Below are 27,196 nucleotides of genomic sequence, written 5' to 3' on the forward strand. Positions count from 1 at the left end.
GAATTCAGAACAGTGGGTATGGATGTTAGGGCAGTAGCATGCTCCTCCTGCAGAATGTGGGAGGTAAGGGCCACCACTAGTGTCCCCACTGACTTCATATGCGGGAAGTGCATCCAACTCCAGCTCCTTGGAAACCATGTTAGGGAACTCGAGCTAGAGCTGGATGAACTTCGGACCATTCGGGAGGCTGAGAGGGTAATTAAGAGAAGTTACAGTGAGGTAGTTATACCTCAGGTACAGAAAAAAGGTAGATGAGTTACAGTCAGGGGATGGAAAGGGAACAGGCAGACAATGCAGGGAGCCCCCATGGCTGTTTCCCTCAATGACAAGTATATATATATATATATATATATATATATATATCCAAGTTTTGGATAGTGTTGGCGGGGGGGTGGGGGGGACTTACCAGGGATAAGGTCTCTGGCACAGACTCTGACCCTGTTGATCGAAAGGGAAGTGGGGAGAGGAGGAGAGCATTAGTCATTGGGGACTCCATAGTCGGGGGACAGACAGGAGATTCTGTGGGAACGAGAGAGACTCGTGGTTGGTGTGTTGCCTCCCAGGTGCAGGGTCAGTGATGTCTCGGGTCATGTTTTCGGGATCCTTAAGGGGGAGGGGGAGCAGCCCCAAGTCGTGGTCCACGTAGGCACCAACGACATAGGTAAGAACAGGGATGGGAACGTATGGCAGAAATTCAAGGAGCTAGGGTGAAAGTTTAGAGCTAGAACAACCAGAGTTGTTATCTCTGGTTTATTACCCATGCCACGTGCTAGCAAGGTGAGGAATAGGGAGAGAGAGCAGTTGAACACATGACTACAGGGATGGAGGGAGGGATTCAGATACCTGGATAATTGTGGCTCATTCTGGGGTAGGTGGGACTCACAAACGGGATGGTCTACATCTGAGCCAGAGGGGTACCAATATCCTGGGGAGAGGGAAATTTGCTAATGCTCTTCGGGAGGGTTTAAACTAATTCAATAGGGGGATTGGAACCTGAATTGTAGCTCCAGTGTACAGGAGGTTGAGAATAGTGAGGTCATGAATAAGGTTTCAAGGTCGCAGGAGTGTACCGCAGGCAGGAAGGTGATTTGAAGTGTGTGTACTTCAGCGCCAGGAGCTTCCAGAATAAGGTGGGTGAACTTGCAGCATGGGTTGGTACCCGGGACTTCATAAATATTTTCTGAACATTTTCTAGTTTCACAGCATCCTTCCAGTAGGAAGGAGACTAGAATTGCATGCAATACTCCAAAAGTGCCGAACCAATGCCCAGCACAGCCGCAACATGATCACACAGAACACACGGAGAACTACCTATTTGGATACAGAACTGGCTCAAAGATAGAAGACAGAGGTGGTCATGGACAGTTGCTTTTCAGACTGGAGGCCTGTGACTAGTGGCGTGCCACAAAGATCAGTGCTTTTAGTCATTTATGTAAATGATTTGGATGTGAAAATTGGAGGTATGATTAGTAAGTTTGCATTGTAAGTATGCGTTTTAAGACGTTCAGCACCTCCTCCTCTGTAATATGGACATTTTTCAAGATATCGCTATTTATTTCCCTATGTTCTCTATTTTCCATATCATTTTTCACAGTAAACACTGATGCAAAATACTCATTTAGTATCTCCCCCATCTCCTGCGGTTCCACAAATTGTGGCTTCGCTGAACTTTAAGGGGCCCTATTCTCTACCTAGTTACCTTTTTGTCCTTAATGTATTGTGGAATCCCTTTGGATTCTCCTTAACCCTTATTGCCAATGCTATTTCATGTCCCCTTTTGCCCTCCTGATTTCCCTCTTAAGTATACTCCTACTGCCTTCATATTCTTCTAGGGATTCACTTGATTGCTGCTATCTATACCTGACATATGCTTCTTTCTTTTTCTTGACTAAAGCCTCAATTTCTCTAGTCATCTAGTGTTTCCTACATCTACCTGCCTTGCCTTTCATCCTAATCAGAACATACTGTCTCTGGACTCTTGTTATCTCATTTTTGAAGCCTTCCCATTTTCCAGCCATCCCTTTACCTGCGAATATCCACCGTCCAATCAACCTTTGAAAATACTTTTCTAATACTGTCAAAGTTGGCCTTCCTCTAACTTCGGACTTTAGCTTCAGATTTGGTCTATCCTTTTCAATCACTATTTTAAAACTGGTAACTGGCCCCAAAGTGCTCCCCCAGTGACACCTCAGTCACCAGCCCTGCCTTATTTCCCAAGAGTAGGTCAAGTTTTGTACCTTCTGTGGTAGGTACATCCACACACTGAATCAGAAGACTTTTTTGTGCACACTTAATAAATTCTTCTCCATTCAAGCCCTTAACACTATGGAAGTCCCAATCTATTTTTGGTAAATTAAAATTCCCTGCCATAATCACCCTTTTATTCTCACAGATAACTGAGATCTTCTCCCAAATTTGTTTCTCAATTTCCCACTGTCTATTGGGGGTTGACTATAATACAGTCCCTTTCTTGTTTTTCAGTTCCCCCCATGTAGCTTCCCTGGACATGTTCCCAGGAATATCCTCGCTGAGTATAGCAGGTTACTTTTTTAAAAGAGGTCAAAAGGTCATTTGGAACAGTGAATGAATACATAACTTCCAAGCAAACATTTGATTCAGCCAGTGATTGCAGTACATCTGTGATGTTAATTGCTAGAATGTGTGTGTATACATAAGTTTACAGCATATCAAAGGCCCTTTGTTTAACTTTTGACTTCAGTTCAGAAGAATCAAGAGCTCATTTTAGAAAGGGAAAATCAAGTTTTCAGTTCAGGAACCAGTCAAATTAGCCAAAGTAATTTTAGCTAATGAATCTTCCAAACCAGAAGAGTTTGTACGGAGTTTTTGAGATGTTAAAACTGAAAAGAGTTTTCAGCAATGCGAATCGAAAAGGTTAATGCCAGCATAGTCTGAATAAAGTTGCAAAATTCCCTTAACATTTCAAGGGGAAGAATTGAGGAGAGTCAGTTGGCGAATCGTTTACGGTTGCAGGCAGGGCATTTCATGCCCTTACTACTCTCTGAGTAAAAAAACCTACCTCTGACATCTTGTCCCATATCTGTCACCCCTCAATTTAAAGCTATGTCCCCTCGTGTTAGCCATCACCATCCGAGGAAAAAGGCTCTCACTGTCCACCCTATGTAATCCTCTGATCACCTTGTATGTCTCTATTAAGTCACCTCTTAGCTTTCTTCTCGCTAACGAAAACAGCGTCAAGTCCCTCAGCCTTTCCTCATAAGACCTTCCCTCCATACCAGGCAACATCCTGGTAAATCTCCTCTGCGCTCTTTCCAATGCTTCCACATCCTTCCTATAATGCGGCGACCAGAACTGTACACAATACTCCAAGTGCGGCCAGAGCAGAGTTTTGTACAGCTGCAATATGACCTCATGGCTCTGAAACTCAATCCCTCTACCAATAAAACCTAACACACCATACACCTTCTTAATAACCCTATCAACCTGGGTGGCAACTTTCAGGGATTGCTGCGCATGGACACCGAGATCACTCTGCTCGTCCAAACTACCAAGAATCTTACCATTAGCCCAGTACTCTGTATTCCTGTTACTCCTTCCAAAGTGAATCACCTCACACTTTTCTACATTAAACTCCATTTGCCACTTCTCAGCCCAGCTCTGCAGCTTATCTGTGTCCCTCTGTAACCTGCAACATCCTTCCGCACTATCCACAACTCCACTGACTTTAGTGTCATCCGCAAATTTACTAACCCAGCCTTCTATGCCCTCATTCGGGTCATTTATAAAAATGACAAACAGCAGTGGCCCCAAAACGGATCCTTGTGGTACACCACTAGTAACTGAACTCCAGGATGAACATTTCGCATCAACCACCAATCACTGTCTTCTTACAGCTCACCAATTTCTGACCCAAACCACTAAATCACCCTCAATCCCATGCCAATATTTATGAGAATGTTGCCAGGGTAACAGCATTGAGCCAAAAGGAGAGGCTGAATAGGCAGGGGCTATTTTCCCTGGAACATCAGAGGCTGACGGGTGACCTTATGGAGGTTTATAAAATTATGAGGGCCATGAATAGGGTAAATAGGCAAGGTCTTTTCCCTGGGGCGGAGGAGTCCTAACCTAGAGAGTATAAATTTAAGGAAAGATATAAAAGGGACTGGAGAGTCAGCTTTTTCACACAGAGAGTGGTGCATGTATGGAATGAGCTGCCAGAGGAAGTGGTGGAGGCTGGTAAGATTACAACATTTAAAAGGCATTTGGGTGGGTATGTGAATAGGAAGGGTTTAGAGGGATATGACCCAAATGCTAGAAAATGGGACTAGATTTATATAGGATATCTGGTCAGCATAGATGGTTGGACTGAAGGGTTTGTTTCCATACTGTATATCTCTCTGACTCTATAACTGAAAATGCTCATGTTATTACAGATGATAGGGTACAGAGCTCTGAGATATAGAGGAAGCTGGATGTCCTGGTGCATGAAACACAGAATATTAATATGCAGACACAGCAAGTAATTAGGAAACCTAAAAATGTGTTTTATTTTGCTGACAAGAATTAAATATGACAATAGATGAGTTAGGCTTCTTGTTTTGGTTTGAATATGGTTTCCTTGTAATTTTTTACACTTATGCACAATTATACATGGATGCAGTAATATTGTTGCAGGTTACAGTTGGGACAGTTCTATTTGGTATCTTAGAAAAATTTTCCATCTCATTGCACACATAGTTAATCCCTGGAGTGTGATTTCTGGTGATTAATCAGCTTCATTGTCTTTGAAGGCACTGATTGTCTCACTGTGAAACGAATTGAAGCTCATGCCCTACTCTGTAACTGTATTCAGCTGGCTTAGATCATCCACAGATCTCCCATGGCTCTGTGTGGAATATTGTAGAGTGTTTACTAGACAAATTGTCAAGTTCCAGACAGAACATGCAATGACTTGTTAAAAATCATGCTCCAGCTGATAACCAGAAAGCACCACTTGTCTCCGTTTGTCTGGCACCCATATAGCATCAGTGGACCGTGATCAATAAATTCTGGTTTTATTGATGATCTGGAGAGTTTAGATCGATACTACTCCAAATCCTGAGAATTCCAGTGCTTCCAACACTTACAGTGAAGACATACCTCTTCATTTCAGTCCTGAAAGATTTGTCTATTTGGACTATCACTCACATTGTCACTACCAATTACATGCATTCCATATTCTCTGGGACATGATCACCTGGAAACCTGTTGCTCCATTCTAACCCAGTATGATATTGTTCTGTAAATGAAGCTCAAGGCTTTCTCAAATATTATTCGGTCACAGTACGGGCCCTTGAATTGAAACATCAAACCATGACATCACATGCCAATATTACAGAGTTTATTATAAAACACTTATATATTATGTGCAGTATAAGAGACAAACTTTGTTCCCACAATCTTGTATTGAAACTACCAATTGTTAATTTTGCCATTGTTCCTACTCCTATCACAAAGGAAATGTATTCAGATTTCCAGCTGACAATATTCAATCCTCAATAGATCATATCCACATAACGCGTATCATAATGAGATGAGACATCAAAATATGTTTATAACCAATATAAAATTGAGGCTGATGCTGGGCAACAAATCTTAAGTGAATACTTTGTGTAGGTATTCACCAAAGAGAAGGAATTAGTGGAGGATGATCTCAGGGAAGGGAGTGTTGAATTTCTAAGCCAAATTGCTATTAAAGAGAAACAGACATTGTCATTCTTAAAAAGTATTAAGGTAGATAAGTCCTCAAGTCTTGATAGGATTTATCCCAGAATATTGAGGGAGGCAAGAGAACAAATTGCTGCATTGACAGACATCTTTGTATTCTGTTGGCCATAGATGAAGTCCCAAACGTCTGGAGAATAGCCCATGTCATCCCATTGTTTAAGAAGGGTAGCAGGGATAATCCAGGAAATTATGGGCCTGTGAGCCTCACTTTGGTGGTAGGGAAATTATTGGATAAGATTCTCAGGAACAAGATCTATACACACTTAGAAGAAAATAGACTTATTAGTGATAGATAGTGTGGTTTTCTGTGGGGGAGGTTGAGGAGGAGACAAAAATGAGTGATGAGAGAAAAGCAGTTGATGTTGTCTACATTGACTTCAGCAAAGCCTTTGACAAGGACCCTCATGGCAGACTGGTACAAAAGATGAAGTCACATGATATCAGTGGTGAGCTGGCAACTTGGATATAGAACTGGCTTAGTGATAGAAGACAGAGGGTAGTGGTGTAAGGATGCTTTTCGGAACAGAGGATTGTGACTTGTGGCGTTCCACAGGGATCAGTGCTGGGACCTCTGCTGTTCATGATCTACATCAATGATTTGGAAGAAAACATTGCTGGTTTAATTAGTAAGTTTGTGGATGATACAAAGATTGGCAGAGTTGAGGATAATGAGGAGGTTTATCGGAGGATACAGCAGGATATAGATCAGTCGGAGACAGAGGCAGAAAAATGGCAGATGGACTTTAATCTGGACAAATGTGAGGTGATGGAAGGTCAAATACAGGCTGAAATTATACAGTGAATGACAAAACCCTTAGATGTATTGACATGCAGAGGGATCTGGGTGTGAAGGTCCACAGATCACTGAAGGCAGCAGTGCAGGTAGATAAGGTAGTAAAAAAGGCCTAGGGCATGCTTGCCTTCAGTGGAAGGGAAACTGACTATAAGGATAGACAGGTTACACTGCAGCTTTATAGAATTTTAGTCAGGCCACACTTGGTATATTGCGTACAGTTCTGATCACCACATTACCAGAAAGATATGGATGGTTTGGAAAGGGTGCAGAAAAGTTTACCAGGATGTTGCCTGCTTTGAGGGATATTAGTTATAAAGAAAGGTTGAATAGACTGGGTTTGTTTTCACTCGAACGCAGGATGTTGAGGGGCAACCTGATACACACTTATAAGACTGTGAAAGACATGGATAGAGTAGAAAGTATGAGGCTTTTTCCCAAGATGGAGGAATCAATTATTAGGGGACACAGTTTCAATGTACAGGGTGGGGGGACATTTAAAAGAGATGTGCAAGGCATGTTTTTCATACAAAGGGTGATGCATGCCTGGAATGCACTTCCAGAGGAGGTGGTGGAAACAGACACAAAATTAGCATTCAAGAAGCTAGATGAATACATGAATAGGGACAGAATAGAGGGAACTAGATCCTGGAAGTGAAGACAGTTTTAGTACGGAAGGACAAAATGTGCCAAAGCAGACTTGGAGGGCCGAAGGGTCTGTTCCTGTGCTCGGAATGTTCTGTGTTCTTCTTCGTTCAAATTTCAGTGAAGGAAAGAGACCTACACAAACTCACTTATTCAGAGCTTGCTGCTGGAAAAAGGTTTGTTTATGAACATCATTGAGCCTTAATGTTGAAGTTATTGTTATTGAATATAGGTTTGGGATAGAATGAATGAAAAAATAAGGGCAAAGCCATAGATGAAGGTGTTTAAGGCTGAATAATCAGTTGTAACAAATAATCCCCAGCACCCAGCTCAGGGTTAAAACACATAAGAATGAAGGTTGGAAGGTTTACAAAATTCTTCATATAAATGGTTAGAACGAATAGATAGTGAGTCTGAAATTTTAACATGGCTGGAAGAATTTGTCAGTTATCAAATTACAGGACCCCTGAAATGACTGGCACCAGTAATGTAATAAGCAATGAAACCAGTCACATTCAGATTTGCCTCAGAATCCGTTTTCAGCATTTAGATTAGATTAGATCAAATCCCCTACAGTGTGGAAACAGGCCCTTTGGCCCAACAAGTCCACACTGCCCCTTGAAGCATCCCATCCAGACCCATCCCCCTCAACACTATGGGCAATTTAGCATGGCCAATCCACCTAGCCTGTACATCTTTGGACTGTGGGAGGAAACTGGAGTACCTGGAGGAAACCCATACAGACATGGGGAGAATGTGCAAACTCCACCAGACAGTCACCCAAGGCTGGAACTGAACCTGTGTCCCTGGTGCTGTGAGGCTGCAGTGCTAACCACTGAGCCACCATGCTGCCCTGAAGGTCAAGGTTAAATTTAAGGTTAAATAGTTTTACTACACAAGGAGAGCTTTAAAAGAACAATTTCTTTTTGTGCAATCGGTATTTTCTGTTTCTAATTTCTCCTTCTGCTACAAATACACAGTTGGTGCCAGGATGAGAGAGAGGAACTGCATCTCATTAAACTATTAATAGATTCATCATGAGAAATGCAACAACAAAGGCAAGTGGATCTCATACAGACAGCAGATTTTGACTAAAACTTAATCAATCCCAGTAGAGATAATGCAAGGGACAGAACAGTGAAATTGAATCTCTCTGTACTGCATCCCTCTGTGTCCCATCCACTTCCTTACTGCCAGCTCTACATCCTTTAATTATACTTTTAATTGACAGTCAATAACTATCCTCCCAACAAGCTTCCTAAGTATATTTGAGAGTATTTGCATCTTTTAATAGAAAGTCAAATAAATGGCTGACGTAGTGAAACTTATTGGTCAAATGCAGGACCTCACAGAGGCTGTCCATGACATTTGGATTGTGTTCTGGCAACCTGACCATTCTTCAATAAATTACTCTGAATTCAGTTCCCACCCACTTATTCTAGGCTGGACATTTCATGTCCCAACTTTGGTACTAAGAACCATTCATTAATTTCAAAAGTAAACTGAAGGAGATTTCTCCACTTATCCTTGTTTTGTCAGTCATTTTTGCACAGGTCCTATTTCTAACATTGTGAATGAGAGGTGATGATTCTTAGAATTCAGTAATTTCCAGGGTAGATGCTACTACGTTTCAATTCTTTGGTGAATGTTTATATGCATGGATGGGAGGCTTTATTCAGGATGTAATTGTTTTGAAGGCAGTCGACATAGTAGTGATTACTTGAAATGTAAATAGACTTGAAATATAAACTGTAGACATGATCAAATTTTAGACTCAGTCCAGGGCAGGTGGTTGTGTGTCCAGGAAGATGATAGTAGTAATAATGTTAGTCACAGTAATTCAGCATAACTAGTCAAAATCCTAGAACTCGTAAACACCGTGAGTATACAAACATCCAATGAATCGAAATGGTTCAAGATGGAGATAAAGGGTCGAAGAAAATTGTAGGCCTTGCAAACAATGCCGCATCCCATGATAAAAAAAAGAGGCATCACATTCCTGGCTTTCTTGGTCAAAGTGACACATTGGGCAGATTTTCACTGCCAAAGGCAAAGCAGAAGTGAGTAGAGTGATGGGGGAGGTGCTAAGCCTACAAAAGGTGGCATCAGATGACAGACAGATAGAAATTCCTGAGTATTACTTCCAGATTTCAGTTGGGTGGGTTTATAGATGAAGGAAAAAAATTTGCAATTGCCAGGTAAGTAACTGAGAAATTACAATGCCAGAAAAGGCAGCATGGTGGCTCAGTGGTTAGCACTGCTGCCTCACAGCGTCAGGGACCTGGGTTCAACTCCACCCTCGGGCAACTGTCTGTGTGGGTTTCCTCTGGGTGCTATGGTTTCCCCCCACAGTCCAAAGATGTGCAGGCTAGGTGGATTGGCTATACTAAATTGCCGGTAGTATCCAGGGATGTTTAGGTTAGACATGGGGAAATGCAGGGCTGGGGAATGATTCAGGGTCGGACATTCCTTGGAGGGACACTGTGGACTTGTTGGGCTGAATGACCTGTTTCCCACACTGTAGGGATTCTGTGAAAAGTTCAGGATTGAAGTGACACCAAACAGTGTTTCCTAAGCTGTGGAGAAAATGCAAGGATTTTCAGGTTTCTAGATGGAAAGTGGCAGGTTGGGAAACAATGAAACAGTGCAAAGCCAGTGATGTGTTCTTGGGAAGCTGGTGCTCATAGCAGTGTTTCTATAAGTGCCCTGTCACTTCTGACAGCTGATTTTTTGGAAGTAAGTTCCCCTGTCTTGCTGTTCACTTTTCCTGATCTGACCTTACCTGCTATCAGTCTTCATCATAGCAAGATGAACAGCTTGAGCAGTTCCACATTGAATACTGAATGCAGGTCAACAGAAGCAGCTTCAACAACAGCAACAGCACCTGCAGCAGCAGGAGCAAAACCTGCAGCAGCACCAACTGCCTTCTCCTAGATGTGGTCTCCCAAATAGGGTCCGCATTTAAAGGGTCAGCTCTCTCAACATGAGTGATTCCCAATATGGCAGTAGGCTCAGTCTTTCATGACAAGTCCATTCTGACATTTGCAGCCTCTGGGAGTTATGACCTCCTTCATATGTTTTATGTCTGTCTGCATAAGTAACAGAGCAGAAGAAAAGCCAGCTTGGGAGTAAAAAGGAGTAGAAAACCAAAGTAATTAGAACTGGCAGAGAAATTGTACTGGAACAACTTACAAGTCACCAAATGCACTGTTCCTGATTGTTTACATACCAGACTTCTAAAGGTGTTCACTAAAGTGAACATAGATTTGCAGATAATAATTATCGAAAACACACTCGGTTCTAGAATGGATTGTTCCACTTGAAATTTAGTAACTGTAATCCCGCGACTTAGTAGAGGAAGGAGAGGAAAAGTACAGAACTACTGGACAGTTTGCCTGACATCATAGGAAAGTTCTGGAATCTTGTATGAAGTTAGAATAAAGTTGATGAGTTGGCGGCATAAATAGAGAAGTATGGGTATAACTGGTGGGGATTACTGAAACACAGTTACAGGACTGGGAGTAAATGTCCAAGGGTTCTCTGTACCAAATGATAAACAAGAAGGACCAGGGAGTGTAGTTGCTTTATTGGTTAAGAATGACATCAAGACTGTATTAAAAAATGATGTTGGCACTTGGGACCAAAATGTTGAATCAGTCTAGATGGAAATACAAAGGAAGTGAAGAAACCCCTTCATAGGAGAATTTTACAGCACCCCTCCCCCCCAAATAGTACTTGTGAAATAGGGCATGGTGTAAACCAGGATACAATGAGGGCTTTGAGAAGAGCACTAAGGTAATTCCAGGTGACTTGAACAGAGTAATTGATCGGATTAATCAACTTGGCAGTGGTAGCTGTGAAGAAAGTTCATACTGTGAATGAGGGGTTGATTTTTAAAGCAACATGTCATCAGAGAACTGGCTACTCAAGATTTGGTATTATGTAAAAAGATTGATAAATGGACCTGTAGCTAAGGATCCTCTTGGAAGGAATAACCACAACCAATTTTCAAATTCAGATTGAAAGAGTGAATACAGTGTCACATATAATAATTTTAGTATTGGGCAAAGGTAACTATATAGGCCTGAGGAAAGAGTTAACCCAAGTCTAAAGGGCAAGAACATTAAAAGCCTGGCTAGTTAAAGAACAGAGGTAAATGCTTTGGGAGACACCAATTACTGGTCAATTAAACCATATTCTTGAGAGGAAGAGGAATTGTAAAAAAGTGAAAAATCATTCTGGCTAAACATAGAAGTCAAGGATAACATAAAGACAAAAACTAGGGCATATCATGCTGCAAAATTTCATGGCACTTTGGAGATTTGGGAGAACTTTAAGTGTTAGCAAAGGGTTACAAAAAGCAAAATCAATCGAGCTAAGATGAACTACGAAAGGAAACTAACAGAAAACATAAGCACTGATTCCAAAAGTCTCTGTAAGTATATAAAAAGGAAGAGAATATGAAAGTAAAGGTACCAATTGATTGGAAATATACTAATGCAAAACCCTTATTCAAAAGAGGATATAGGCAAACAATGGGAAACTACAGACAAATTAGTTTAACCTCTGTAGTGGGGAAGTTGCTGGTGTCAATCATAAAGGAGGAACTTACTGAAAACTAGGAAAAACAACGCTCAATTCATCAGTGCCAGCAGTTTCATGAAGGGCAGATATGTTTGACAAACCTGCTGGAGTTCTTTAAGGATGTAACCACAAAGGTGGATAATGGTGATCCAGTGGATACGGTATATCTAGATTTTCAAAAGGCATTTGACAAGGTACCACATAAAAGACTGATCCAGAAGATTAGATCCCAGACGGGTAAGAGTACAGTACTGGCTTGGATAAAAAATCAGCTTACTAATAGAAACCAGAGTATTGGGATAAATGAGTTGTTCTGTGCAGTACACAAGGTTCAGTTTTTAGAACTCAACCATTTACAATCTATTTAAATGATCTGCAAGCAGGGCCATGGTGTAACAAAGCAAAATTTTCTCATGATTCTAAGATATGTGGGAAGGCAAGCTGTGATGAGGAGATAACAAGATTATAGATGGATGTTGATAGGCTGAGAGAATGGGCCAGAATCTGGCCAATGGAGTTTTAATGTGGGTAAGTGTGATGTTGTCCACTTTGGCCAAAAAAGCAAAAGGGCAATTTTTTTTAAAATGGGAGGCAGATTCAAAGTGAGTCAGTGCCGAGGGATCTGGGCATCTTTGTGGATGAGCTGTAGGAAGTGAGTATGCTGGTGCAGCATATCCTAAGAACAGCAAATGGGATTCTGGCATTTATTGCAGAAGGACTGGATTGTAAAAGTAGTGTTGTTACATTTATATAAGGCATTGGTGAGACCACAACTGCAGCACTGTGTACTGTCTTGGTCTCCTTACTTGTGGAAGAATGTGGTGGCTCTGGAGGCGGTTCAGAGGAGGTTCACCAGATTGATTCCAGGGATGAAAAGGCTCTTGTATGAGGAATGGTTGAATAGATTGGGCTTGTATCCGCTGGAATTCATAAGGATGAGAGGGAATTTCATTGAGGTATATAAAATGCAAAAGAGGTTGATAAGGTGGACATTGAACATATGTTTTCCCTTGTGGGACTATCTCAAACAAGAGGTCGCATATATAGAGTGAGATGAAGTAGATTCAAAAGTGAGATGAGGAGAAACTACCTCTCTCCGAGGGTTGTGAATCTGTGGAACTCACTGCCCCCGAGTGCCATGGAGTTAGAATCAATCAAGAGAGTCAAGAAAGAAATAGATACATTTCTGAAGACAAGTAGGATAAAGGGCTATGTGAAACGTAGGAAGGAAAGTGGAGCTGAAACCTGCATAAAATAAGCCATGATCATGTTAAATGTCAGAGAGGATTCAAACGGCTGAAGTGTCTACTCATTCCCCTAATCCCAAGTTCCTATGAAGGAAATTTGAATATGTAATTTAGGAACAAAATACAATCCAACAAAGTTAAAGTAAAATTGAAAATGAATTGGGGTGGCGAAATTAATCAAGGTGTTTAAGGATGCAAATACTAGGGCAATCAGAGAAGTGCAGGTAAGTGCAATATGCTGGAGTTAATAAAAACAAAATGGGGACAGATGGACTTGCTTTCCTAACTTACCACATTAAATACCAACTTGATTCAAAACTGGAATCAGACCTTAATAGATCAGCCCCGGAGAAAATGTGCCAACGCTGCCTGATGGTAAAGTGCTCATTCTGCTCCCTCTCTGTCCAGCTGAGAGGCTGCTGCTTACTTCCTCTGCATAGAAAGTGATCTTTCTCTGCCTGACTGCAGTCTCCCAGCTTCTTGGAAGTCAGTTCCAATGCCTTGCCCATGGCCTGCACGGATCTGGCCTTCCCTCCCATCAGCCTTCACCACAGCATGGGAATGGCTTGCACTGCTCCATCTAATAAGGAACAAAAGGAGCAGCAAAATGCTTGAGGCCGCAAGAGCAAAACCAGCAGCAGCACTAGCTGCCTTCTCCTCAGCCACATGGCACTCTACAGGGCACAGCTGATGGACATGGAGACCCAGCTGGCAGGAGGTGAGACTCCAAAACAGGCTCTATGTGTAGACGGTCAATTCTCTCGACGTGTGAGTCCCACTATGTCAGAAGGCTCAGCCTTTCAGGTAAGTCAGTGCTGAAATGTGCAGGCTCCAGGCGTATGGCCTCCTTCCTGGTGGACCAGCTGGACACACATTACCAATGAAGGTCAGTTGCATGTGATTGAGGCATCAGCCCCTGGTTCTCAGCTGCCCCCTGTGCTCACTTCTTTGTAAAATGAAAAAACAGAATTTAGAGTCTGAGAAATGGATTGTGTGGAGAGGAGATTCTAAACACAGACCGGGTGCATTACTGTCCAGGCACTGCAGATGTCAGCAGTGTGCTGCCGTGAGGATCTGAGAGTCTTTGACAATTTCACAGTAATGTCAAAGCCACCTTCACTGAGTGGCTGGGTAAAGTAGAAGCCGGAACTTAATGCTGTGGCTGAGTTAAACAGCCAAGGCAAAGTCTGCTCTAGAATCAAACAGATTCCCAACCTGCTATTGACCTCCACACTGGCTGTACGTTGCTGAGGATAAGATTCTGTCCATTGCTTCCCACTGGTGCTTGAATCATGAAGTGAGATTCCTATTCCCATATTGGGTCAAAATGGAGAACAGAACACTTAGCAGAATCAGCCACTCTGTAATCCAGTGGATGAGGTAGGCCCTGTATATTGCAGCAAGACGTGCTACTTGTTCATCATTTCCTGGCCCTGCAAACATGATTCTCAAGATAATCCTGTTCTTTTAAATTCATTTGAGAACGGGTGTCACTGGCATTTATTGCCAGTCCCTAGCTGTGCCCCTTGAGAAGGTGGTAGTGAGATGTTTTCTCAAACGGCTGCAGACGACTTGCTTCAGTTTGACCACAATGCCATTAGGGAGAAAATTCCAAGATTCTGACCCAGTGACAGCTTCGAGGGGAACTTGAAGGTGGTGGTGTTCCTATGTATCTGCTGCACTTGTCCTTCGAGATGGTAATGGTTATGGGTTAGAAGGTAGTTCTGGGGATCTTTGGTGAATTTCTGCAGTGCATCTAACAGATAGTACACACTGCTGGTACTGAGCATTGGTGATGGAGGGAGTGGATGTTTGTGGATATAGTGCCAATCAAGAAGGCTGCTTTGTCCTGGATGATGTCAAGCTTCTTGAGTGTTGTTGGGGCTACACCCATCCAGGCAAGTGGGGAGTACTCCATCACACTCCAACTTGAGCCTTGTAGATGGTGGATAGGCTACAAGGAGTCAGAAGGTGAGTTACTCACCGCAGTATTCCTAGCTTCTGACCTGCTCTTGTCACCCCTGTATCAATGCAGTGAGTCCAATTTAGTTTCTGATCAATAGTAACCCCCGGGATTTTCATCATGGGGGATTCAGTGATTGTAACATCATAGAATGTCAAGGGGCAGTAGTTAGATTGTCTGTTGTTGGTGATGGTCATGACCTGGCATTTGTGTAGCATGAATGTTACTTGGAACTTGTCAAACCAAGCCTGCATAATCACAATGTCCAGATCTTGATGCATTTGAACATGGAGTGCTTCAGTGTACAAGGAGTTGCAAATGGTGCTGAACATTGTGCAATTGTTGTTGAACATTCCCACTTCTAAGCTTATGATGGAGGGAAGGTCATTGATGAAGCAGCTGAAGATGGTTGGGCCCTGCTCACTACTCTGAGGAACTCCTACAGAGATATCCTTGAGCTGAGATGACTGACTTCCAATAACAATATTCTGGAGCACAAGTCTTCAGCACTTTTGCCGGAATGTTGTTAGGGCCCTTAATCTCCACTGTTTCTTAGTATCACACGGAGTGAATTGAATTAGCTGAAGACTAGTATCTGTAATTCTGGGGACCACTTGAAAAGACCAAGTTGAATCACTCAGCAGCTCCAGCTGAAGATTATTGTGAATGGTTTAGCCTTACCTTTTGCACTGATATGTTGGGCTCTTCCATCATTGAGGACAGGATATTTGTGGAGCCTCCTCCTCTATTGAGTTGCTTAATTGTCCATCACCATCCACAACTGAATGTGGCAGAACTGTCAAACTCAAATCTGAGCTGTTGGTTGTGGGATTGCTTAGCTCTTGCGACTTCTGTTGTTTGGTTCGCAACCAGTCCTGTTTGGTAGCTTCACCAGGTTGACACTTCATTTTCTGTTGTTGCTTCTGGCATGCCTTTCTGCACTCTCCATTGTACCAGGGTTGATCCCCTGGCTTGATGGTAGTGGTTAAGTGGGAGATATGCCATCCCATGAGGTTGCAGATTGTGTTGGAATACAGTTCTTCTGCTGTTGATGGTCCATATTGCCTCATGGATGCCCGGTCTTGAGTTGTTAGATCTGTGCGAAGTCTGACCCATTTAGCACGGTGATCGTGCCACATATCACTATGGAGGTTATTCTCAATGTGAAGGCGGAACTTCATCTCTACAAGGACTGTGCAGTCGTCATTCTTACTGATACTATCATGAATAGACACAACAGACCCAGTCTAGAAGCTATGTCCTTTAGGAGCTGACCAGCCTGCTCAGTAGTACTGCTGCCTGAGCCACTCTTGGTGGTGACATTGAAATACCCCACCCCGAGTACATTTTGTGCCCTTGCCATTGTCAGTGCTTCTTCCAAATTTTGTTCAATATTAAGGAGTACTGATTTATCAGTCAAGAGAGGATGGTACATAGAAATCAGCATGGGATTTTTTTGCCCACGTTTAACCTGAGGCCATGAGACTTCATGGGGTTTCAGAGTCAATGTTAAGGACGCCAAAGCCAACTCCATCCAGACTGTATATCACTGTACCGCCCCCTCAGCTGGCTCTGTCCTGCCGATAAGACAGGACATATCCAGGGATGGGGATGGTGGTGTCTGGGACATTGTCTGTAAGATATGATTCCATGAGTATGACAATATCAGGCTGTTGCTTGACTGATCTGTGAGACAGCTCTCCCAATTTTGGCAGTAGCTCCCAGATGTTAGTAAAGAGGACTTTGCAGGGTCAATAAGGCTGTATCTGCCATTGTTGTTTCTGGTGCCTAGGTCAATGCCACATGATCTGTCCAGCTTTATTTCTTTGAGACTTTGTAGTGATTAATACAACTGAGTGACTTGATAGGCCATTTCACAGGGCAGTTGAAAGACAACCACATTGCTGTGGGTCTGGAGTGACATGTAGGCCTGACCAGGTGAGGATGGCGGATATCCTTCCTGGACGACATTAATGAACCTGATGGGTGTTCCAACAATTGACAATGGTTTCATGGCCAACAATAGATTATTAAATATTTATGATATTGCAGCATTGTGCATAGTAGATTTTAAAATCTTTTTATTGAATTCAAAAACCCATCATCTGCCAAGGTCCCCAGAATATTTGCTGAATTTTTGGTCAGTAGTCTAGTGATATTACCACGAGGCCATTACCTGCTGCCAGTCTGAACATCCATTTAAAGAGTATTGACCACACTCCTTTAATTTTGAGATTCATTCGTTTCCAAAATGCTGCATATCAATTAGCCAGGAGACAAGAGTTTTGCTTCTTGGTCAAAGATCAACAATGTATTGTTCATGGATGTCAGATAAAGATATTTACAATCAACCTGTTCAGACATGACACACTTCTGGAAGCAGGTGGAACTTGAATGCATGCCACCTAGCCCAGAGGTAGAGACAATACCACAGCATCACAAGACCCCGGTGTTAGATCCAGATTTTATGTCATGTTGAAATTTCACCATTTCCTATGTGGGTTTTGAACCTATTTCCCCAGGACATTAACCTGGGAACCTCAGTTGCTGAGATAATGGGAACTGCAGATGCTGGAGAATTCCAAGATAATAAAATGTGAGGCTGGATGAACACAGCAGGCCAAGCAGCATCTCAGGAGCACAAAAGCTGACGTTTCGGGCCTAGACCCTTCATCAGAGAGGGGGATGGGGAGAGGGAACTGGAATAAATAGGGAGAGAGGGGGAGGCGGACCGAAGATGGAGAGTAAAGAAGATAGGTGGAGAGAGTGTAGGTGGGGAGGTAGGGAGGGGAAAGGTCGGTCCAGGGAAGACGGACAGGTCAAGGAGGTGGGATGAGGTTAGTAGGTAGCTGGGGGTGCGGCTTGGGGTGGGAGGAAGGGATGGGTGAGAGGAAGAACCGGATAGGGAGGCAGAGACAGGTTGGACCAGTCATTATAGATTATAGAATAGTCTTTACTGTCACATGCACTCAAATGAGTGCAGTGAAAACTTTGTAATGTCGCCTCTTGGCTCCATCTTAGGTACAGGGTATATAGGCACTGATACTTTAAGTAGTGTTACAGAATTGAAGTAGAAAATAAAACTGGCATGGGAATACAGAGTTTAAGAGGTCCAGAATGAGAATAAAAAGTATCTTTAAAGAATTCAAGTTATAATCCTTTCTCACTGAATCCATGCACACCGGGCTTCAGAACATGAGGCCACTCTGCCCTCACATGCTGGTTTCTGTTCAGGGGTCATCCCTCCCTCATCACTTCCTTCCCCCGCAGATCTGGGCTCATTATGCTCCCATTCCAGCTCCCAGCTTGGCCTGTGCTTGGTCTGCTGCCACTCCAACCACGACTTGCTTCTGGGACTCTGCCCGCGCTCGCTCTGTCGCCACTCCAGCTATCCCCCACACCAGGCTGGTCTCAGATTCTTTTCCCTATTCCACCCCAGGTAGGGTACTTCAAGAATTTGAAAGTAGGGGATAGGGAAGAAAAACTGCAACAAGAGGGGAAAAAAAAGAAAGAGAAAGGAAAAGGAGCTGGCGAGCAGAGGAGCTCCGGCTGGAGTGTCTTACTGTGTCACCAACTTAACCAGAAGATTACTGGATACAAGCTGTATAATAATTGCCATGATGGACACATTATGTGTCCAAATACACCTACAACATACAGTCACCTGAACATTTGCAGATACCGCCAATTACACTGACATTCATAGATAATGCTTATCTCGTCAAGTCCTTGACATTTAAACCTTATTTGCATACATTTTCCACCACTATCCTTGTCCTCAGTGTTATCTGGATAGTTCCAGTATTCTGTACTGACCACCTATATAAAGCATATGAACTTTAGTACATTCTGAAAATGCTGTCTCGTTACCTGACTGTTTCGTGGTTCCTGGCAAAACAATTTTCCAGATGTCTTTTCCTCATTCTGTGTTTCATTTCAATATCAGCAATCAAATGTCAACAATGAACAGGATATGTACAGACTGGAGAAAATGTGTGGGTTTGCCCATCAAAGTCAGTGCATTTTGGAAGAAAAATCTCTTTCAGTGTGAACTCATACCGTCAGAGGGTGCATTCTGAAGATCAGGCCCACATCCTGCTCCTTTCAGGCAGTCAGTGTTTTAGAGCTGATATTTACCAAATGGTAATTGGATTCCAAATTATTGAGGCCTTAAGGATTGAGATCAGATCCCAAAAAATATCAGGAATGGGATCAGGTTCCAGTGAATTAAATGAATAAGATGCAATTCCAGGGATTTAATTAAATGGGATCAGATCACAGATAATTAAAGTGGTAGACTCAGTTCCCTTGTTATTTATTCATCTATGTAATGTTGGTGTTACTTTAAAATGAGCATTTATCCCACATTCTTAGCTGCCCTTGAGAAGCTGGTGTCAGATACAGTTCCAGTTTTGAAGAGGTCACGGACTTGATACATTTGTCACTCATCAGATGCTGCCAGACTAGCTGAGTTTCTCCAGCTCTTTCGAGTTGGTGTGCGGTTTAGGAGGACTAGGGTTTGCTGGTGTCACTGAAGTTACTGCCATTGTCCTTGTCAGTGATGGAGGCTGTCCATTTGGAGGCTACTGTCAAGAAAGCCTTTAGTTGTTGGAGATGGTACATATAGCAGCACTATTACATTGGTGATGAATGTGTGTGAATGTATAAAGTGATGATCAAAGTGCCAATGAGTTGCTTTGTACAAAATGCCATCATGCATCTTAGTACTTTATTTTAATTCACTCATTGCCCATCCCTAGTTGCCCTTGAGAAGTTGGTGGTGAGCTGTCTTCTTGAACCGCTGCAGTCCATGTGCTGTAAGCAGACCCACAATGTCCTTTGGGAGTGAATTCCAGAATTTTGACCCAGTGACACTGACAGAACAGTGATATATTTTCCAGTCAGGATGGTGTGTGGTTTGGAGGGGAACTTTCAGTTGGTGGTGTTCTCATGTATCTGCTGCCCTGGTCCTTCTAGATGGAAATGGCCATAAGTTTGGAGAATGCTGTTAAAGCATCTTTGGTGAATTTCTGAAGTGTACTTTGTAGATAGTAAACACTGATGCTACTGAGCTTTGGTGGAGGGAATAGACGCTTGTGGATATAGAGCCAATCAAGTGGGGTGCTTTGTCCTGGATGGTGTTAAGCCTCTTGAGTGTTGTTGAGGCTGCACCCATCCAGGCAAGTGGGGAGTATTCCATTACATTCCTGACTCGCTGATGGTGGACAGGCTTTGGGGAGTCAGGAGGTGATTACTTGCCACAGTGTTCCAAGCCACTGACCTGGTCTTATAGTTATTGTATTTATGTGGCAAGTCCAGTTCACTTTCTGGTCAATGACAACCCAAGGATGTTGATAGTGGGGGATTCAGTGATGGTATTAAATGGCAAGGGGCAGTGATTTGGGGATGATCATTGCTTGTTATTTGTGTGGTGTGAATGTTACTTGGCAGTTGTCAACCCAAGCCTGCATAATGTCCAGATCTTGTTGCATTTGAACATTGACTGCTTCAGTTTCTGAGGAGTCACAAATGATGCTGAACATTGTGCAATCATTTGCAAACATCCTCTCTTCTTAATTTACGATAGAGGGAAGGTCATTGATGAAGCAGCTCCATTTGTTCTGTCACATTCCAGATTTGTCTCTTAAGGGTGCTGAGCAGGTCACAGGGAGACAGGAAGTGAATTACAAAATACCTCCCCTCAGAACTGCTGTTGTTACCCAGGTATTTTTGTATCCTGTCAATGTTGATGTCTGGATGTTGATGTTGGGGATTCAGTAAATTTAGGTAAATGTGTTTAATGTCAGTATCATATGTTTTCAAAGAGAACATTTCAGGGTTAACTAGGTTGCATGTGCCTTTCTTGCCAAATTCCGAACAAATGTCATCTACCAGTTCACTGATGATACCACCATAGTGGAAAGGATAACTGACAAAGATGAGTCAAAATACAAAAAGGAGATTGAGGGCTTGGTGATGTAGTGCAATGAAAACAATCTGTCTCTCAATGTCAGTAAAACTAAAGAACTGATCATTGACTTCAGAAAGAAAGGAGGAGAACATGCCCCCATCTACATCAATGGAACTGAGGTTGAGGTCAGTGACCATAACAACAACCTGTCCTGGACTTCCCACAGTCAAGGAGGCACAACAATACCTCCATCCTTAGGCAGCTCAGGGAATTTGGCATATCCACAAAGACCTTTACCAACTTCTACAGATGCACCATTGAAAGCATACTGCCTGGGTGCATAACAGCTGGTATGACAACTGCTCTGCTCAGGACCATAAGAAACTACAGAAGGTGGTGTGCCACAACTCAGACCATCACGGAAGACAACTTTCCATTCATGGATTCCGTTTATATGGCTCACTGCCAATGGAAAGACTGTCAACATCATCAAAGACCCATTACACCCCAGTAATGATCTCCTACAAATTCATCCATGAGACAGAAGATACAGAAGCCTGAATACATAGTCATAGTCTGGTATTCTTACAGTGTGGAAACAGGTCACTTGGCCCAACAAGTCCACACCACCCCTCCAAAGAACATCCCACCCAGACCCATACCCCTAATTTCCCATGACTAAACCACCTAACCTAAACACCCCTGGACACTATGAGCGATTTAGGATGGCCAATCCAACTAATCTGCACATCTTTGGACTGAGGGAGGAAACTGGAGCACCCAGAGGAAACCCACACTGACACGGGGAGAATGTGCAAACTCCACACAGACAGTCACCCAAGGTTGGAATCAAACCTGGGTCCCTGGCGCTATGAGGCAGTGCTAACCACTGAGTCACTGTGCCGCCCTCGAAAGCTTGGATCTTCCCCAGCACGGAATTGAACGTGGGACTTCCGCGTGACAGGCAGGGATACTAACCACTGTTATCGCAGGGAGCAGTTTCAGGAACAGCTTCTTCCCAGCCATTATTAGACTGATGAATAAACTCTCTAGCATCAGAAAATGATGATCTTGCTAACATTGATCTTGTCTAGCACACACCCTGTGCAATGTAATCTGCATGCCCCTGTTTAAGTCTTTTTGATCCATACATTCTTGCTTAATATGATCTGCCTGTATTGCTTGTAAGCAAAGCTTTTCATGACAATAAAATCAATCAACATCTGATACGCAAGTGAAATTCCAGGGGTCGAGCTGATATTATTCCTTGTGTGATTTCTCGAAGTGATTTGGTTTGTCAGGCCACATAGAGTGAGTGTGCAGTCACATGTGGACGAGATTGGGTCAGGGAGCAGGTTTCCTTCCCTAAGGTCTTTCACCAACCAGAAGAGTTTTCACAAATTTGTTCACTTCATGGTGAACATTACTGACCCATGAATTTATCCCAAATTTTGTTTAATTAACTGATTTCAAATTTGTGAATGGCCCTTGTGAGAACAGACCTCAAATCACCAGATTATTAATCCTGGCCCCTGGATGATAAATCAAATCCAATAACCTAACCTCATTGGTCCTGTACCTGAGAGTAAAGTAGAATCAGATCTCTGTGAATTAAAGCATGTTACAACTGACACTTTAAAAAATAAATTGGATCTTTTCTTCGAAGCAGAATGACACAGACATGGAAAGCTGGAGGATAAACCAACAGGTCTCAAATCAACGATGAACTTGGGGAAGTGGCTACAAGTCCAGAGCTGGAGTGGTGATTGTTGGAACCAATGATCCACAGCTTTGATTTGATTGATTGATTGATATGATTTATTGCCACATGTACCTAAGTACAGGCATATCATAGTAAGCAAGGACATACAGATCGTGGAGTGAAAAATGGTGGACAGAGTAAGACACAGGTTACACCACACAGGCCACGCACTGGACAAGATCAACATTAACAAGACCAGCATTATTTGGAGAGTCCATTCATCAGTCTGATAACATCAAGTAAGAAGCTGTTCTTAAATCTGTTGTTGCATGTGTTCAAGCTTCTGTATCTTCTGCCTGATGGAAGGGGTTGTAGGTGATCATTACTGGAGTTCGATGGGTCTTTGATGAAGTGGGCAGCCTTTCCACAGCAACAAGACATGTAAATGGAGTTTATGGATGGAAGTGATAATGGGAACTGCAGATGCTGGAGAATCCAAGATAATAAAATGTGAGGCTGGATGAACACAGCAGGCCCAGCAGCATCTCAGGAGCACAAAAGCTGATGTTTTGGGCCTAGACCAATGAAGGGTCTAGGCCCGAAACGTCAGCTTTTGTGCTCCTGAGATGCTGCTGGGCCTGCTGTGTTCATCCAGCCTCACATTTTATTATTTATGGATGGAAGGTTGGCTTCCATGTCAATCTGGGTTGTGCACGGAACCTTCTATCATTTCCAATAGTCTTGGGCACAGCAGTTGCCGTACCAGGCCGTTATGCACCCATACAGTATGCCTTCTATGGTGCATCTTGAAAGTTGGGGATGGTCCTTATGATCATGCCAAATTTCTGAGCCACCTGAGGAAGAAGAGGGGCTGTTTTGCCTTCTTGACCATCGCATCTACATGGGAGGTCCAGGACAGGTCATCAGTTATCGTCACACCAAGGAACTTGACTCTATCGACCCTCTCGACCCTCTCAACCTCTGCTCCACTGGTGTAGATGGGGGCATGTCCTCCTCCTTTCTTTCACAGATAGTGTCTGTAAGGATAAAATGGAAAAGCAATTACCTCATAATGCATGGACTTAGAACCAGAGTGACTTGGATTCATTTTTGATTGCCTCAGAAGGTTGGAGAGGAATTGTCAAGAAATGTGTTCTCTAAAATTAACCTTATTTTATTGACTCTCCCATGTTTTTAAAACTGTTTTGGTTGAATTGAAGTTTGTATTTTGTGCTGATCGAAGCATTTTAAATATGTAGGACTAGCTGGAAGAACAAGAATGTCTTTTCATGCCTGACATTTTCCTATCTTCCAATTATTTATTTCAATGACTTAAATATGAGAAGTTTAATCTCTAGAAATAAACATGGAAGGAAAATGAATGAACTTTGTGTGGTCTGATTTATGTACAAATCACAGCACGGAACAGAAAAGGAAAAGATGAGTTCTTATGTGGTGGAATGCAGTCTCAGAATTGTAACTGGGTTCAGCTACAGACAGGTAAACTGTCTACACAACACATCAGGCAGGGCCCAGCTACAATACACAGTCTGCACATACAAGCATACAAATGATGGGTGAATACAGATAATCAAAGTCATCAAACTTAACCCATCCCATAGACAATGTTTACTTGCCACCCCACCAACCAGGAGAGCTCTCTTGGAAAATGACCATTTCAAGAAAAACTGAGCATTTACTCCCGCAATTCTCAGGCTCCACAAGAACTACTTTTCAAAGCAACCAGGCCATTAACTCCCTAATAGGCAACGTTCTTGTCATTTTAAGGACTATGGTGATCCCATTCTCACCACATGTCACGTACATTTGTTCCATATCATGACATCCTTGTAACAATTTACAACATTTTGTACCTTTCAGTACCGCTGTCAAAACTCAGATAGCCAGGCAGAGAATAACAGAATGCTGAAGTCTTTATTCATTTATCAGTTTTTACTTACAAAGATATACCACACATACCAAGAGAAATAACACTCTTTTGGAGCCATTTGATATATTAATTATATTTTGATCCATTAGTTTTGATCCATGACATGATACTTTTCTGGCAAAGGTGACATTTGAATTTAGACATTCTGAACCAGATGTCAGGATTCTACCACTGCACTCCTTTTTTGTATGGACCATCTCGCTAACCTTTGCATACAGACAAGCGACTCTTTTCTGCATTCTTCCAATTTTAGTATGTGTTTATCAAACAAGCACTGCACTTATATATATGACCACAGCTGAGATCTGAACATCTTCCACTAGAATTACAATTAATATAATCAAGATTCCTTCCTCTGTTAAAAGGAGCAAAAATAATAAATGACCAGGATCTCAAAACAATTAAAGACTTCTTTACTCTGTGCAAAGCATTATGTTGATTTTTTTATTTATGCTGTCAGCTCATATAAAACAATATAACAGTTTGTGGTTAGTATCTACCAATTAACATTTAAGATTTCTTCTGAAAGAATTTGTTATAATGGAGCAAAGTCAGGTCATAATTTTTCTCACCTCAAGTGTCCATTCTTCCATAATGAGTGATCATTCACATAACTTTCAGCGTGTATATGATCTTCAGCACTCCATTAAACAAGATAATATCCCTGAAGATAACTGCCACATAGAATCACAAATCCATCATCTCGCTTTAGATTATAATACTTTTTGTCTGTGGCTGTAATGAACAGAGTGGGCTGTTGACTTCAAGTTTTACCAGCTCCACTTTGCCTAATACTTGAAAGAATAATAGCCAAACAGGCCAGATTACCAATGTTAAATTGTATTCTCATCTTGTCAATGACAACTGTCTCAAATTCCAGTGTGTTACCCCCTCATCAATAATTACAAAGATTTCTAAATGTTAGAAGTACCAATTAGTCATTGCACTCTCCTATTAGTTGAACATGTCTTTCAGTAAAACAGATTTCACCAAAAAATACCTTTGGACAGACATCTTGTATGCATCCAGAGAAGATAATTGTTTGGTGGGTGTGACAGCCCTAGTATGAGTGCCACGATTATTCTCATTACCACATTCAGTCCTTGACTATGTCATCTCAAAATAAACATGATTATTTGTGGCACAAGGGATGGGTTAGTGGCTAATTAACTAAATAAAATGGCATTGTCAATCAGCCTCTGCCCCTTCCTCTGCTAACTTTCCTGAGGATGGGGACAGAGCAGGAGAATGAAGTTGCCATCTCAATAATTTGGCCTATTTGAGGATATTATGGATTTTGTCAAGATTTCCCTACTGATTTCACAGATTTTCATGGGGATGGCCAGCCAATGGGAACACTGTGGCTGACCAACCTCAGCTTGTCAGGAACAGGGATAGGAATACTGAAACTGTTTAATTTGATGGAAAAACATGAACAGTTAAAGAAAACATATTGATCAGCAGTTCTGAGGAAGGGTCACCAAACCCGAAATGTTAACTCTGTTTTTTCTTCAGATGCTGCCAGGCCTGGTGAGCTTTTCCAGCAACTTTGTTTTTGTTCTTGATCAGCAATGACATTTGACCTTCATTTCCACTCTCTCTCAGATTCCACCTCTCAAATTAACCTAACTACTCTGAAGATGAAGGACACTTCATTTTTCTTTTAAGGATGCTCAGAAATTACAGTTTTAGCAACAATGATGATTCAGACCAATATGTGGCCTATTCCCCTGATGTCCTGTCTCCAAACCCATCCACCACTCTCCAAGCCATTAACTGGGCAGCAGTGCTGAACCTAGACTCCTTCAGACCCTGGCCACATGAAAATTGCACTTTATGGCTGGCTGGTAAAGGAGGTTGGAACACACTACAGAATTGGTGCTGCTTCTTGTTTCCAGTTTCCGATGGGAAAACCCAGCCCAAGGTATTTTGATGCTTGTATCAACTGTTCAGAATTGCAGACTGTATAAGTCATTCCAAGTAGTTATAATAGTTATTTTTGGCATGTACTGTCTTGTTATTAAGATATATTTCATCACCAAGACCTTTCCATTCCCAATGACGCTCTCTTTTATAGTCTACCCGATCTCCTGACTGGAACTTTCTCTTAAATGGTCTAATAGGATGACGGTATTGTATCAATTACCTCTGATACTGCAGCCTTGATGAAAATTTGTCTCCGTTGCATTCCCAGCTCTTCCCACACTCCATCTTTGGTGGAAAGGCCAGTAGATTGCCTTCTCATTGTCGCTACCAATAGAGGCCCTATCATGGACAATTAATACTCTTCACTTTCCTGGATGAGTACAGCTCCAACAGCATTCAAGAAACTTGACAACATCCAGAACACAGCAGTCCGCCTGATCGATACCACATCCACAAACATTCACTCCCTCCACCACAGACAGCAGCAGCAGTGTGCACCATCTACAAAATGCACAGCAGCAACTCACCAAAAGCTCCTATAACAGGCCTTTCTGAGTACATGACCTCTACAATATAAAAGAACAAAGGCAGCACATACATTTAAACACTATCACCAGCAGGTTCCCCTCCAAGTCTCACAGCATCCTGATTTGGAAATATATCGCCGTCCCCTCACTTTGATTGTGTCAACATCCTGGAACTTCCTTCCTAAAAGCACTGTTTTGTACC

At 42.4% G+C, this 27,196-nt stretch overlaps 1 protein-coding gene across 2 annotated transcripts in view; it reads left to right on the plus strand.

Moving 5' to 3' along the window:
* Positions 1 to 27,196, plus strand: part of LOC125451339 (programmed cell death 1 ligand 1-like) — a 61,619-nt gene that overhangs the window by 17,411 nt on the left and 17,012 nt on the right. The gene's annotated exons all lie outside the window — the stretch shown is intronic.

The sequence above is a fragment of the Stegostoma tigrinum genome, chromosome 3 (genome assembly GCF_030684315.1).
Source record: "Stegostoma tigrinum isolate sSteTig4 chromosome 3, sSteTig4.hap1, whole genome shotgun sequence".
In the NCBI taxonomy this organism is placed as follows: domain Eukaryota; kingdom Metazoa; phylum Chordata; class Chondrichthyes; order Orectolobiformes; family Stegostomatidae; genus Stegostoma; species Stegostoma tigrinum.